The sequence below is a fragment of the Globicephala melas genome, chromosome 10 (assembly GCF_963455315.2).
Source record: "Globicephala melas chromosome 10, mGloMel1.2, whole genome shotgun sequence".
Classification (NCBI taxonomy): domain Eukaryota; kingdom Metazoa; phylum Chordata; class Mammalia; order Artiodactyla; family Delphinidae; genus Globicephala; species Globicephala melas.
The window spans coordinates 52,218,641-52,234,129 of NC_083323.1; the positions used below are offsets into that span (position 1 = coordinate 52,218,641).

General features: G+C 38.1%; 1 protein-coding gene across 2 annotated transcripts in view; it reads right to left on the reverse strand.

The window, feature by feature from the left end:
* SRGAP1 (SLIT-ROBO Rho GTPase activating protein 1) overlaps nt 1-15,489 on the reverse strand; it is a 276,149-nt gene that overhangs the window by 258,818 nt on the left and 1,842 nt on the right. The gene's annotated exons all lie outside the window — the stretch shown is intronic.

Here is a 15,489-nt window from a genome sequence, read left to right on the forward strand (position 1 = left end):
GCTGTTTTTGTAAGCCGCACCTTCAGAATAATAAAAGCAAAGGGCCAAAGTCCAGAGGTCTTCCACAGACCAGTTGAGAAGGAGTTGGAAGTGACAGCCCAGAAACTGGGACATCAAGCACTTTAAGAACTGCTGGAACCTTTGTAAATACTGCTTATGCTGCATCGGCTATTCTGCTGTGATGCCAAGGCTAGAGGGTGCTGCTACCTCTTCTAGGAGGTCACTGCAGCCAGCTTTCGAGTAGAATTTCAAGGGATAAAATGGTAGAAACAGCTCCACAAGAAAACAAAAGTCCAAACTCCAAGAAGGAAAGACAGGACTCTGGATGATTAGCAACAGAAGCAGAACTCCAGATTTCCCAACAGCATCTCAGACTATTCAGAAAAGTGTGGATGTTTTCACGCTCTGCCCATATCAAAGCCTTTCACTGATCCTCACTACACATTTTCATCCCTAAAATCCATATATCCTGGATTTTTCCACGCGTAAACATAAACCTATATATGAAGAACTTGAAACTGTTAGGGTAACGTTATTTGCTCTCATCTATGTGTATCCTCTTCAGTGTGTGGATCTTGGGTTATAAACATCATCCTGGAGAGCAAGGGACTAAAACACACAGACTTATTCTTCCCAGTAACTTGAACTGTATATACTTTTGGGTTCTCTTGCTAAAACAGAACTTCATATTGGATAAATTAAATAATTTTATGAAAGTTACTAAGAGAGTAGATTTTAAAAGTTTTCATCACAAGAAAAGAAATTCTAACTGTGTAGTGATGGATGTTAACTAGACTTACTGTGGCGCTCATTTGGCAATATTTACAACTATCGAATATTATGTTGCACACCTGAAACTAATATACTATTATAACATTATTATGACATATAATGTTATAATATATGTCAATTATATCTCAATAAAACGATGTAATATACTGATGGGCCCCCATAAAAACCAAAAACAAACTACTGAATATTAGACTTCTGTTTCCTACAGTATAGTAAATTTAAATAGAGTAAATTTAAATATTTTGGATCATCTTTCTTTGAACATCAAAACCATTTCCTTTCAAATTCCTTTAAATTCATTATCATTTTGGTCTTAACTCATACTTATTATATATGTCAGTAGTTCTGACATAGATTTTGAACCTGACTTTTCAGGTTGAAACTAAAATGCTGGATAAAATATTTTTAAAATATAATTTTAATCACATCACCAGCTTTCACATAAGTAATGAACTTTAAAAGTCCCCAAACAAGATAAGGTCAGTATAAAGCAGATCAAATGATAAGAGCGCTATGGAGAGATAGAAAGCAGGAGAAGGAAGATGGGAAGAGCCAGGAGAGGTTGAGGCTTATAATCTTAAATAACATGGTCAAGAAAAACATTTCAAAAGATCAACATAATCAGACGATGTTCTATGATGACAATGCAATTAAGTTAGAAATCAGTAATAAAACAATAAATGAAATAACTTCGTATATCTGAAAAATTTAAAACACACTTTTAAACAGATTATGAGTCATAGAAAAAAAACATAATGGAAATTAGAAAATACACAGAACTGAAAGGTAACACAAACACTACATATAAAAATTTATAGAGACTTCCCTGGTGGCGCAGTGGTTAAGAATCCACCTGCCAATGCAGGGGACAGGGGTTCGATCCCTGGTCCGGGAGGTTCCCACATGCCACAGAGCAACTAAGCCCATGTGCCACAACTACTGAGCCTGCTCTTTAGAGCCTGTGAGCCACATCTACTGAGCCTGTGTGCCACAACTGCTGAAGCCCGCGCGCCTGGAGCCCGTGCTCTGCAACAGGAGAGGCCACTGCAATGAGAAGCCTGCGCACTGCAAGGAAGAGTAGCCCCCGCTCACCACAACTACAGAAAGCCCGTGTGCAGCAACGAAGACCCAACACAACCAAAAATAAATAAATAAATAAATTCAATAAATTAAATTGATTCTTTAAAAAACAAATTTATAGAAATACACGTTACTATATATAAAATAGATAAACAGCAAGGACCTACTATATAGCACAGGGAACTATAGTCAATATCTTATAATAACCTAAAATGGAAAAGAATCTGAAAATATATATACATATTACATATGTAATATATATATTCAGTTATATATATAACTGAATCACTTTGCTGAATACCTGAAACTACCACAACATTGTAAATCAACTATACTTCAATTAAAAAAAGAAGAGCTACATTTGCTATGCCCCCAAATTAAACAATAAACATGTAAAAAAAAATTTTTGTAGAATGCAGGTAAAGCAGTACTTAGAGAAACTTTTATTACTTACATGTTTACATTAGAAAAGAAGAAAAGAACTTGGAAAATAAGAATTTTAAAAAGGATCAGCAAATAATGCTCACAAAGAAGTAAAAGGAAGGGAATCACAAGGAGGAAAAACTAACAAAATAGAAAACAAACATACAACACAGTAACTCAAAGAAGCAAAATCTAATTCTTTGAAAAGACTAATAAAATAAACATACCTGTGGCAAAGTCAATCAAGGAAAAAACGGGAGAAGGCACACATACAAACAATTGTTATTAACAGAAAAGAAGTATAACTGCAGACACCGCAGAGACTAAAAAGATACAATACTATAAACAATTCTATGTTAGTAAATTAGAAAATTTGTGGGGCTTCCCTGGTGGTGCAGTGTTTAAGAAGCTGCCTGCCAATGCAGGGGACACGGGTTTGAGCCCTGGTCCGGGAATATCCCATATGACGTGTAGCAACTAAGCTGGTGCACCACAACTACTGAGCCTGCGCTCTAGAGCCTGTGAGCCACAACTACTGAGCCTGCGCGCCACAACTACTGAAGCCCACACACCCTAGAGCCACAACTACTGAGCCCACGTGCTGCAACTACTGAAGCCTGTGCTCTGTAGGGCCCATGCGCCACAACTACTGAGCCCGCAGGCCACAACTACTGAGTCTGTGCTCTAGAGCTCACAAGCCACAACTGCTGAGCCCGTGTGCTGCAACTCCTGAAGCCCGTGTGCCTACAGCCCGTGCTCTGCAACAGGAGAAGCCCCCGTAATGAGAAGCCTGCATGCTGCAAAGAAGAGTAGCCCCCGCTCACTGCAACTAGAGAAAGCCCATGCACAGCAACGAAGACCCGACGCAGCCATAAAAAAAAAGAAAATTTGTAAATTTGAAAGCAATGACAGATTTTTTTCTTTTTCTTATTTAAAATTTTATTTATTTTTTGGTCATGCCACGCAACACGTGAGATCTTAGTTGCCCGGACCAGGGATTGAACCTGTGCCCTCTGCATTGGCAGTGCGGAGTCTTAACCACTGGACTGCCAAGAAAGTCCCGACAGATTTTTTTTCTTGATGAAAATACTAAACTTGGATAACTTTACTAAACATTTAAGAGTGACATAATTCCAGTCTTACATGAACTCCTCCAGAGAACAGTAAGAGGAAATAATCCCCAACTAATTTCAAACACGATTACTCTCAGATTGCAATGTAGTATATATTTTTAAAAAAAGATAAATATCTTCACTTAAAAATTTTTTTAAAATTAATTATTTATTAATTTTTGGCTGTATTGGGTCTTTGTTGCTGTGCACGGGCTTTCTCTAGTTGCGGCGAGCAGGGGCTACTCTTCGTTGCGGTGCGTGGGCTTCTCATTGCGGTGGCTTCTCTTGTTGCAGAGCACGGGCTCTAGGTGCACGGGCTTTAGGAGTTGTGGCACGTGGGCTCAGTAGTTGTGGCTCGCAGGCTCTAGAGCTCAGGCTCAGTAGTTGTGGTGCACGTGCTTAGTTGCTCTGCGGCATGTGGGATCTTCCTGGACCAGGGATCGAACCTGTGTCCCGTGCAGTGGCAGGCGGATTCTTATCCACTGTGCCACCAGGGAAGTCCCTTCGCTTTTTTTTTTAATGTAAAGTCACACTCCTATATACCTCATGGGGCAAAGGAGAAACCATTATAAGAAATTCAAAATACTTAGAAGTTAATTTTAATAAACTTTACACATCAAAACTTTCTAGATGAAGCAAAGATGGTACTCTAAGAGGAACTATCACAAATATTTATTAGGGGAGAATATTTATTGGGGAGAAGAACAGATGCCTTTGTTAAGAATGATGCTTTTATTAGAAATAACATTTACATTAGAAAAGAAATTTATTGCCTTAAATGCTTACAGTAGCAAAGAAGGATAAAAACAAATGAGCTGTATGTCCAACTTAAAAAAAAACAGATAAAGGACAGAATAAATCTGAAGAAAATTTAAAGGATGAGAGTAAAGATAAGAGCAGAAATCAATAAAAAAAAACAACAAAAAGAGACAACCCCCTTTTAAGATTCAGCAAGAAAGAGATAAGGCAAAAATAAATATTCTAAAATAATTTTTTATTTTTATTTTCTGGCCCGACTGCATGGCTTACAGGATCTTAGTTCCCTGACCAGCTGCCCCTGCAGTGAAAGCGCCAAGTCCTAACCACTGGACCACCAGGGAATTCCCTACAATAATATTTTAAATTAAATACAGATCAGCCCATATTTTTAAAATATACTATCATCAACATTATGTCAATATATTTGAAAACTTACACAAAACAGAGACATTTCTAGAAAAACATAACTTAACAAAACTGACTTCAGAAGAAATATAAAGAATAAATAATCCTATCAGTAGTAAAACTAATGATTAACTGCTGATTAGCAGTTAAAAGTTCTTCACACAAAGAAAATAACTAGGCCCAAATAAGCAGTTTTACCGACCTTTCAAGAGAAGGAATATTCCAAAATTTCAAACTCCTTTACAAAATAGAAAGAGAAGCAATGCTCTCCAATGCATTCTGTTAGGCTAGTATAACTGAAATATGAACCCAGACAAGAACATTATCTGAAAGGAAAGCCATGGGTCTGTTTCATTCAAGAATTTAGAGACAAAAAACAAAAAACAACAACAAAAACACCTGAACTAAATATTGGCAAACTGAATCCAACTATTTACATATATAATACAATGATGAAGATAGGTTTAATTCTGGAATACAGAGATGGTTCAATATTAGAAACTCTGTAAATATTTCTCATTACATTAACAGATCAAAGAAGAAAAAATAATATCAATAGATGCAGGGACTTCCCTGGTGGTCCAGTGGTTAAGAATCTGCCTTCCAATGCAGGGGATGCAGGTTTGATCCCTGGTCCAAGAACTAAGGTCCCACATGCCGGGGGCAATAAGCCCGCATGTCTCAACTACTAAGCCCACATGCCACAACTACACAGCCCACATGCCGCAACTAGAGAAGCCTGTGTGCTGCAACGAAGAGCCCATGCGCCACAATGAAAGATCCCATTGTGCCACAATTAAGACCCAATGCAGCCAAATATATAAATAAATAAATATTTTAAAAAATCAATAGATGCAAAAAGAAAAAAGGATAGCTTTCAACCAACTATTAATGATTAAAACTTCAAGTAGGGCTTCCCTGGTGGCGCAGTGGTTGAGAGTCTGCCTGCTGATGCAGGGGACACGGGTTCGTGCCCGGTCCAGGAAGATCCCACATGTTGGCGGAGCGGCTGGGCTCGTGAGCCATGGCCGCTGAGCCCGCGCGTCCGGAGCCTGTGCTCTGCAACGGGAGAGGCCACAACAGTGAGAGGCCCGCGTACCGCAAAAAAAAAAACTTCAAGTAAACAGAGAATACATGAAACTTAACCTGATAAGAATATCTATAATAAACTGAAAACAATCATTATCCTTTATGGTAGAAGAGGCTTGAAAACACTCCCTTTAAATCCAGAACAAGAAAAGAATGACAATTCACTACGTTTATTAACTTCATACTCAAAATTCTGCCTAGGGCAAAAATAGAAGAATAAATTAAAGCCGTAAGGTTTGGAAGGAGGAAATATAATTGTCTTTATATTTGCAAATAATAAGATTTTTTTAACCAAAATATGAACAAATTATTTGAAATAATAATAAACTAGCAAAGTGGCTGGATATAAGACCAATATGCTAAAGTAAACTGCATTTCTGTATACCAGAAAGAATTAGAAAACAATTTTAAAAGAGATCTCATAGGGCTTCCCTGGTGGTGCAGTGGTTGAGAGTCCGCCTGTCGATGCAGGGGACGCGGGTTCGTGCCCCGGTTCGGGAGGATCCCGCATGCCGCGAAGCGGCTGGGCCGTGAGACGTGGCTGCTGGGCCCGCGCGTCCGGAGCCTGTGCTCCGCGACAGGAGAGGCCCGCGTACCGCAAAAAAAAAAAAAAAAAGAGATCTCATAAACATTAGTAACAAAAGTGAAATAAGTCTAACAAAAAACAGAAAATATAAAACTTTACAGTAAGATATTTAAAAACAACTAAATAAATGGAGAAATATTCATATTCATGGGTAAGTAGAACTTATAATCTAACATACAGTTGCCAATTCTCTGCTAATTGCTTTATAATTTCACGCAGTTTCAATCAAAATGGCTATGGGCTTCCCATGGAAGGAAAACTGATTCTAAAATGCACATGAGGGACTTCCCTGGTGGTCCAGTGGCTAAGACTCTGCACTCCCAATGCAGGGGGCCCGGGTTTGAGCTCTGGTCATGGAACTAGACCCTGCATGCATGCAGCAACTAAGAGTCCGCATGCCGCAACTAAGACCTGACACAGCCAAATAACTATTTTATAAATAAATAAATAAAATGCACATGAAAGAGAAAGGACCACGATCACCAAGATACTTCTGAAAGGGTATAAGGAAGTAGAATTTGGCCTACCAAATATAAGACTTATTATAAAGCTATAGTAATTAAGATAGTGTGGTATGTGCAAGAATTTATAAATTAACCAATGGAACACAACAGAGTGTCGAGATAGACACATGTATACATGAAACTCTGATCAAGACAGAAGTAGCTAGTAGATTACTTTTTAAAAGAAGAAACTATTTAGCAAGCGGAATGAAAAAAGTTGGTCATCCACATGAAAAGAACTAAAAATATATCCCTAGTTCACAATATGAAAAATAACTTCAGATAAATTAAAAACTTTTATGTCAAAAGCAAGATTTTAAAACATTTCTAAGATAATATAGACAAATATCTTTCTGACCTTAGAGTAGGGAAGGATTACTTAAACACCAAATATAAATAATTGATACATTTGAACAAATGAAAACGAGCAACTTCTCAGAGATATCTTTTTAAAATATGAAAATACGAACTACAAACAGGGAGAAGATATTTGCAACAGATATAATTGACAAAAGATCAATATTAAGAACATACCAAAACCAAACCAAAACAAAATGCACAAATCAATAAGAAAAAGACAAACCAACAGATAAATGGGCAAAGGTATGAATAAGCATTTTAGTGACAAAAGCAAATGGCTCTTAAATATGTGAAAAGATGCTCTATCTCATCAGCAATCAAAGACATACAAATTAAGCCAAAATACCATTTTACCCCAGTAGACTGCCTCTCCAGAAAACCTTGTCTTCATGCTGACTACTGGTTGTCCAAATCTGTTCTCTCCTTTCACGGTCATGAAGTTGTAGCTGAAAACAGGGCTGCCCCGGGAGACTACATTTGCCAGCCTCCCTTGCAGCAAGCTGTTGTCCTGTGACTAAGTTCTCACCAGTTAAATGAATGGAAATTCTCTGTATTATTTCTGGCCTGGATTTTAACACATTGGCCATATGCTCCTCAAGACTCATTTTCCTTCCTGTAAGTCAGAACATGGATATACTTAAGACCCAGTTTCAACCAGGCATACAAGTTCAGTTCCCTAGGTGATGGCAGAGGAACGAGATGGAGAAAACTCAAATAATTTAAGGAGGCAAAACTGTCCTGGTAGCCTGGACTGCACACCTCCAGACTGTTATGTGAGAAATTTCTACATTTTTAGGTTATTGTCTTTCAAGGTTCTCTTTATTATTATAGTTTAGCCTTTACCTTAACTAATACATTGGCCCATACTAAGTGTTTTTCAGGATGTGGAATTCTCATTCACTGCTGGTAAGAGAATAACTACCAAGCACTTAGAGAAAAGTCTGACATTAGTAAAGTTGACCATGCACACTCCCTATGACCCAGCAAGTATACATAGAGAAACTCATGTACACGAGGAGACACTCACAGCATTTTATATATTATTATTAATCATGATGGCAAAAAGTGCAAATAACCCAAATGTCATAAAGAATGAATAAATAAATAAAGAATAAATAGCTTCCAGGATTTTCATGCACTGGAATACTATATATCAGTGAAAGTAAACTAATGATAGCTACACACATTAATGTAGATCAATCTTAATATAACATTGAGTGAAAAATGGAAGTCATAAGAAGGCATACTTACTTTGAAAATTTTTTATTAGAGAAAATTTTAAACATACACAAAAGTAAAGAGAATAAAATAATGAACCCCATGTACCCAACAATTATCAATTCCTGGCTAATCTTATTTTACCCATATTCCCACCTACTTCCTCCTTCCCCCAGATTATACTGAAGCAAATCTTAGCCATCCCCAAATACTTCAGCACATATATTTAAAAGATAAAGATTTGTTATACATGCCAAAATACTATTATTTTTAAAAATTAACATCAATTCTTTTTCTTTTTTTTTTTTTGCGGTATGCGGGCCTCTCACTGTTGTGGCCTCTCCCGTTGTGGAGCACAGGCTCCGGACGCGCAGGCTCAGCGGCCATGGCTCACAGGCCCAGCTGCTCCGCGGCATGTGGGATCCTCCCAGACCGGGGCACGAACCCGTGTCCCATGCATTGGCAGGCGGACTCTCAACCACTGCGCCACCAGGGAAGCCCAACATCAATTCTTTAATATCATTAAAAAATCTGGTATGTGTTCAAAAGGGCTCTGTATTTTTGATGCATGTATATAACATACATCAAAACTATAAAGAAAACTATAAAACTATCATAAAACTTTAAAGAAAACAAGGGAATGATTAATACTAAATTCAGAATTGTTATTGAGGGGGCAATAGGATGAAGAGAGATCTGTTAGAAAGGGGACAATGTGGGGGTTTCTAGACACTGCTAAAGTTCTATTTCTTAACCTGGGTGGCTACTAACCAGGTATTCATTTTATTATTATGCATTAAATTGTAAATAATTTTCTGTACCCACTTGTATATATATTTCACCCAAGAAAAGAAAAGAAAAAGAGAGGCTGCTTCTCCCACCCTCCCACTCCCCAACCTACGAACTGTTAGCTGAATTCAAAGCAAGAAAAAACCCAAAGTATATCACTGAGCTGTAGGCAAACAGGAAGTTTGAAATTGTCCTGTGAACAAACCTGATCAGCAGAGGTTCAATCTCGCCTGGATGCACCTTGGCCCACCCCCATCCTGAAGGAGGGTGCGTCTCAAAGTGAGATTCCTGCGTTAGGCCAGGAAATTTACCAAGGAGAGGATGTACTGAGGTCCAAAAGTACAGGAAATACAACCTATACCAAACAGGAAAAATAACCGGAAACTCCTCCCACCACGCATTATAGTTTGGTATGTACATAGAAAGCTGAGTCCACCCATGCAAAGCAGCTATGACAGTGACTGGCACACCCCGAGCGCTCAATAACTGTTAGCTGCTGTTACGATTATTTTTCATTATTATTATTTCATCATCCTTTTTTCCCCCCCGCCATGGAAGTTAACTTTAATTATAAACTTTTGACTTCACAGAACATCTGACTTGGAGGGAGTGATGTTTTATTTCATTTGTTGGTGACATATAGACTGAGGTCCAACTACGGTTTCTCCTCATGCTGAAATCCCACTACCCAGTATGGCTGACACACGTGTATGTACGTACCTATACATCAATTTAGCTCTGTTTTAGCTTGTCCTAACCATGCTTTTTTTTTTTTTAATGGTCTCTCTTTTTCCCAATTATTATAAAATATTTCTCCATACCATAAAACGTTCTTCAAAAACCACTGTTAATGACCCCATAACATTCCATGTGCACAAGTTAGTTAACCATTCCCCAGTGGAATTTAGTTAACTATTCTCCATTGTTGGACACTCTGACTGTTTCCAGCTCTGTGACTTTCTAAATGTGTGTAACTTACACATTTGAATTCAGTTTAATTTTGTGGTAATACTTCATTGGACACCGTAGATAATTCTGAATGATCGCCATGTTAGTTTATACTATAAAGGAATGATAATTCAAAACAATTACTCTATTCATTCAATTAATGTTTAATGAAGCCCTATACCAGGAGGTGTGGGAAATATATAGACAATAGTTTTTTTTTTTTTTTGCGGTACGCGGGTCTCTCACCGCTGCGGCCTCTCCCGCTGCGGAACACAGGCTCCGGACGCGCAGGCTCAGCGGCCATGGCTCACGGGCCCAGCCGCTCCGCAGCATGTGGGATCTTCCCGGATGGGGGCACGAACCCGTGTCCCCTGCATCGGCAGGCGGACTCTCAACCACTGCGCCTCCAGGGAAGCCCTAGATAATAATTTTTAATATCAAAGTGCTTTCTGTTATATGTCAAATATATCTCAATAAAGCTGGAAAAAAATCAAAGTGCTTTCAAATGAAGCAAAAGCAAATTAGCAGGTACAAGTGAAATTTTTCATTTCTATATTGATTTTAAAACAAAATATTTTGCTCAAAACTATGATATTAAGTCAGAGACTTTATCTGACATCATAAGAATCCTTTTCACCATGGGTAAATAAAATCAATTGATTGGACTGCAGTTTTCATTTTCCATTTGGCATCATTAAAGGTAGAGAAAATGTAAAACAAAAGTTGTAAGCAAACACATGGCAGCCCAGGAAATGTGCTTTTCAGCTGTTACTTGTACTTGGATAAAAAGGAATGACACAATAAAAAAAAAATCCACCTTATAAGGAGCTGGGAATCTCTCTGGTCTGCCTATCACATATCCCTTTTTAATCCCACCATGAAACTCACTCCATTCTAAAAGTACAGAGGGCTTTATCAGGATGATTTAAGAATCGTCCACTTTTGCTATTTAGGCAGCAGATTGGTGATTATGTATTTGAATTTCAAAAAGCTTATCTAAGTCAGAATATAACAAGAAGCAGTTGAAACGTAAAGAAAAACAAAATGAAACAGATAACAAGGCCTAATTTTTATAGACTATTTATCAGTGCCAAGCGTGTGATAAAGGCTTTCCACAAATCACCTCACAGAAGTCTCACAAAGGCAAGGAAGTAAGTACTATTATTATCCCCATTTTACAGATGAAGAAGTTGACTGTTAGGGCTCAAATATATTATTAGTGGCAGGGCTGAATGGCTAACACCAGTTTCTGCTCTTAAACACTATGTTCTGTTTTTTTCCCATCCTGACATACCAACAGGTGAGCATATATATGTTGTCAATAAATTAGAAAGTAATTTGGGTCCAACGAATAAAAATACCTTCAAATAACTAAAAATGTCTTCTAGTAACTGTCTCTATTCCCAGCTTCTGCCTTCAAACCACTAAAACAAAGGTAGACTGAGTGATTAGACATACAGTTTACTCCGTATTTTTTCTTAATCTTAATTCTCAGTTATGTAACTTGAAATAAAAAGAGTTAGCATAAAAAAGGGTCTGCTCAGTCCACAAAGTAGACTCTCAAATTGGACCAGAGCTGAGGATGTGAGGTTCCTGACCTGGTCATCACACAGCACAGGAGTAAGCAAAGCAATCTAGACAGAGCTCAGATTTACCATCCCATAGCATACTCCAACCCTCACTGTATTTCGGAGCATGCTTTGCTTAAACATTTCTCCAAAACTATTTCTTAAGATACTTTGAAGTTCATGAAACAAATCAGGTTTTCTGGACAACATAAGAGGGCTTATTGCAGTAGCTTCACTTAGTATGACCAAAATTTCAAGTGCGTTACATTTGTACATATTCACCATATTTTTTTCCCCTTGATCTTTAAATCACCTTGTGAAGCTGCTGCCTGGGCATTGTGGTTTCTTGAAATGATCTTGGTGAAAAAACAACTTAGTTATGGTTAATCAATTTAATTAACTCCTCCTGTTAACGGACCAGAGTTGCCGTTCTCTAGTCCATCCAACTATGATTCCTTCAACGAATGTAAAGTCTAAACAGGTAAGTGTTCTATCTCCTACTCTTCTTTGTGAGGAATCTAAAAGTAAACCACTGTTACCAAAAAGCAGAGGACCTGGGTTCCAGTCCCACATTTGTTACAGTTACTTGTGTAACTGACATTATGCCTCCTTGCACCGCTGAAGTGGGCTGGACAGGAAATGTTTAAAGTCCTTCCCAGCTATAAAGTTTTAATTCGTAATTTAAATTGTTGTTTTCGATTGCAAGTTAAATGAAGAACATTAGAGGTAGACACAGGTTCCCTATGAGTGACAGTAGCACTTTTAATTTCCCTATTGAAACCTATCACATGACGGGAGGTCATATTAAATTGAACTGGCATTTCCTTATGCTCCATCTGCTACCAAAATGTACTATTTGTAGTTCAGGCAGCAGAGCGGTTGAAAAACACCAGATTTTCTTGGCACTTCCTGCACGTATGGCACATAGATGAGTATGAGATTATCCTCAGGAAAATACTGCAAATAATAGCTGTCAATTCTTAGCAACTAACAACACGCATTATTAAAAATAAACACAACCTCCCATCCATGAGTTCCACCTCACAAAATGTGTCTTTTGTTTCTTCTGACTCTTATATGTGAACCAATATTTTTTACATGGGCTCCATAATATTTCTGCTGCAGAATTCAAAAATTACTAGATCTCTAAAATCTACAGATGATCCCCAAAACTTCTGTTAGCCACTTGCTACGATCTTGCCAGAGATGCTAAAAGTAGTGTAGTCAACTGGTTTGAGTTTCATACACTTTTCCAGACAATCTTGCTGTTTAAGGGTCCACACAAATAAGAGCTTAATTTCTCTGGATTCTAAATCTTTGGGAAGTTGACCAACACGCATGAAGCAGTCTTTCTCCTCCTATAGTTAACACATTACCTAACACATTAATCTTAAATTATTGCTTGGGGTCCTTTTGTCCTCGATTTAAACCTATCTATTCCTTTAACTGCTTGTATAATTCCCAATTCTTCCCCCTCTTACAATTCTATGCTCTACTTTTCTGAACGTGGTTTTATTATTTTTCTGTATTTTCTGTGGTATCACATTTTAATTCCTTGAGAAATCAGATAATACATAGTGTTTGTGAATTATGAAAAAAGTTAAAGCAAAGGTAACCCTCCTCAAGACAGGGCAGCCAAGAGAAAACGCAAAAAGCTTGAAAATTTTACTGCATAATTAATGTGAACTGACATGACATCTTCAATTAGACTCAAAGACCCTTAGGACTGAGAGAATCTAAACTCCTTATCTTACAGATAAGAAAACCAAAACCCAGGAAGAAGCTAAGTGACTCGCCCTACATGATACATCTAACTGGATACATTTATGGTCTTACCCATAAAATTACAGCATAAAATTACACGTTACACCTAGGATGGTTCTTTTCACACTGAAAATAGCCCCATGAAGTCTGTTTCCTAAACACATGCAGGCAGCCACAGTGGCTAAATCCCACATCTGTGGAGTCATTCTTTTAAATCAAACCCTTACCTCAGAAATTCTGAGATAAATGCAACTGGTATTAGGGGAAATGGGAGAGAATAAGAAAGGACAATACTCCAGAATGTTAGATTCAAGTCAGAAGGTAAAAAAGTCACATATAATCAAAAATGACTCTTGATACATTTAAGTGTATCACAGATACACTTAAATCACGCAGAGAGTCCAATATTTACGTCTTTATTCATTGGGAAGAGACCAACGGCTTCTCTTAATGAGTCCAGCACAGCTAGGTTTTCCTCCAGCAACAGAATAAGCCACTTTCTTTTGTTTACCGTCAGATGAAATACCTGTTAGAATTGAAAGAGTTGGTTGCTCCAAAACCACCTACCTTTAAGCAGTGGACTAGCATCTGCCAGGGTGAGATACTCACCTTTAAAGAGGGGCTCAGGAAAAGAAACGGAAAACCAGGATCCTACCTCTGAAACTATCCTTAAAAAGGTACCTATTCTCACTGCACAGGACAGCGGGCCTCATGCTCTATTTAACTATTTAACTCATTTCTCTTCCACTGCCTTCTTGATTTTGCCTAGTAAATTCAGGTGAATGTGTGCCATTCAAGGTGTATATGATCCAATTCCATTGTATTGATATTTCCCTCTTCCCATATTTGCATATGAATAGAAGGATCTGGGTTAGACACAGGATGTGTAAGTATTACAGGGGAAGTAGATGAAGTGTGGACACAGGCTCTGATGAGAAGGGCAGGTCAGGTGTAGTAAAGAGCCATAAAGCAGCCTGAGGACTCACAGGTAAGTGAGGAGGGTTGAAGGGAATAGACAGATCACTTTCTATGGGACAGAATTTGTTCCAAAAGTAATTTTTACTATGTTTGTGATTTTTCCTTGGATTGGATTTGATGGACACATTTTAAGCATTGCAACACATCCCATTCTATTGATTTTTATTTTTTTTATTTATTTTTGTTGTTGTTGTGCCCCACAGCATGTGGGATCTCAAGCTTCCGGACCAGGGATCGAACCTGCACCCCTTGCATTGGAAACATGGAGTCTTAACCACTGGATTGCCAGGGAAGACCCCATTGTATTTATTTTTAAATCCATATAGACGGCCTATACCCTCAAAGCATATAAGTAAGCGTATAACTATAAAATTCATACTCTGAAAGAGATTAATCATGAGAATATTTTTCAGATAAAGACTTGATCATGGACAAATGACCTTAGAGCAGAAATACCGAAACCAATACTTGGAAATACATTCTACAAGTCAGTGCTCCAAGCAGCAGGAAAACCAGACTGCTACCCCTTGAAGACCTGCCACAAAGAGCCATGTGGAAAAACCGCACAGAGAAATGGTGATTGTGAACAAGAGTTCTACCTCAGTATGAAAGACTTTTGGCTGTGTTGGACCGTTAAGAAAAGAAAGGTTATGCTCATTAGAAAGTTTACCTGTCTCGAAGCAAATAATTACTTCTCTGCTAACATAACTTCCATGTCAGTGTAACCAGTTCCTACAAGTATAAATTATCTTAACTGCATGCAGATAAAAATCTGTGTTTCCTGAACAGTGTTCATCTTAACTCCATTACTGGAGTCAACCTAAAGGAAACTTAAGTCTCTGGGCTTGCATAGTGTGTTTGTCTCTGGCCATGATGAGATGGTCCAGATTCACACTGATTGACAGAGGGTTTCCCCACCAGGTCCTCTCACAGGACTCCAAGCATTTTCACAACTTGACCACACAAAAGAACCCCCAGTCTGCTCCTGCTATTCCCAAGACAAGTACAGGAACGCCTTTCTCTGCAGTCCTTTCATAAGATTGTGTCTGTACAAACACAGGTGTCTACAAAGCAATTTTTATCAACTTTGCTTTGAATATTCCAAAGAACAGCAG